We start from the raw sequence: 1,678 nt of genomic DNA, 5'->3' as shown, positions 1-1,678 counted from the left end.
AAAAAAAAAAAAAGAAAAAAAAGAAAAATTCACTTACATCAATGATTTTCCATGTCGCATGTTGCACATCTTGAGTAATGCCTGCAACTTTCTCTTTACCAATCCCTAGCTGCAATAATTGTCGCCCAGATTAAAATCCTGAACATTACATTTGGAAACAAAATCATGTAAGAAATATTCATATTCTTAAAAAAGTAAAAAAAACATTGATTGTTACAGCGTATGGTTTCAGTCCTAAATGATTCAACCGAATAGACAGAAATCAACAAACCTTAGAACAAACATCATCAGATGCCCCCAATGTGAAATGACACCATATTCAGCTGAATTTAGTAATACAAACAAGTAAAACAGAGTTTACCTCACAAAGATGAGGTGAAGAATGCATTCATTTCCATGTAAACTCCTAGCAAATCAATTCTTGGGTAGGAGGTTGTCAGCACATCGCTTCACCAAAATTCAAAAAAATGAAATCAGATGCCTTTCCTACATAATCAATAGGTGTATAATTTTGTACACATTGTCGATAAAAAGGTGTACAATTATGTAAACATAAACAATCAAAATGTGTATAACTATGCGCACATTAAATGAAAGAACACTTTAGGTATTACATTTGATATTAGCGACAATCTGAGTCTGACTAAGTTGACCCTAAGATAAAATTCAGTAAACTAGATATCTATTAAATACCTAAAATTAAGAATTTATGCTATTAAAATTGGTAACATGGGCTATAATGCTAGTGGCGCACTTTAATTCTATTGAGAACGAATTGTAATTCCAACACTAGGATACAATAATGTTACTACTCATGCCTAAATTACAATTCATACCGTAAGGTTAAACATCCATTGTGTCCCTTCAACACCATCCAACGCATATCCAGCGGTAGTGCTATCAATAAAAAGTTGTTTCAGAGCACAATCGATAAGAACACATCATATAACCGGTGTACAAGCATATACACCTCGTATACCAAACAAAAAAATAGGTGCACATACAACTGGTGTACAAGAAAATACAACGGATAAGTAGCTACCACACAGCAACTAGGAAAATACACAATAGGCGTATTCAAGTAACCAACTAAGAATTACAAAGTTGGCAAGTTAAAACATGACAAAAACTAGATACATTACATCTTAATAATCTAATAATATCCATACAACAACTTTGATATCACCAAAGAATTGATTATTGTAGGAAATTTCTTGTGTACCTTACTTGATTAGTTTTAGAGTTGCACATGTCGCATGAATGGACTGAGGAACGCAAAGGCAGGGTTCAGGATCGTGTGTGGTCCATTGGGGAAGCATACAATACTAATGCTTTACCAGCAATTCGAACCGATAACACAACACAGTCGAGCCATTTTTTTCTTTGATTTTTTCAACTAAAACCACATCAAAAACATTGTTCAAAATAACAAGCCTATTTCAGACCCTAACATAAAGTCTTACAACTCTTGTTTGTCATTATTTGACAGTCTTCAACTTCTAAATCACATATATATTCAAACACGACCACTACTCCTTGGCAACAGTTCACTCTACTGTCACCGATTGATATGTAAATAGTTGGTACTCCTTGGATACAGTTCACTTGTAATTTATGTCACGTGTGTACAACAATGTACACTAATATTATAGGTGTACTAATACGTACACATTAAGAA

This window comes from Papaver somniferum, chromosome 9, assembly GCF_003573695.1.
Source record: "Papaver somniferum cultivar HN1 chromosome 9, ASM357369v1, whole genome shotgun sequence".
In the NCBI taxonomy this organism is placed as follows: Eukaryota; Viridiplantae; Streptophyta; class Magnoliopsida; order Ranunculales; family Papaveraceae; genus Papaver; species Papaver somniferum.
Note: the sequence above shows the minus strand (reverse complement) of the source record.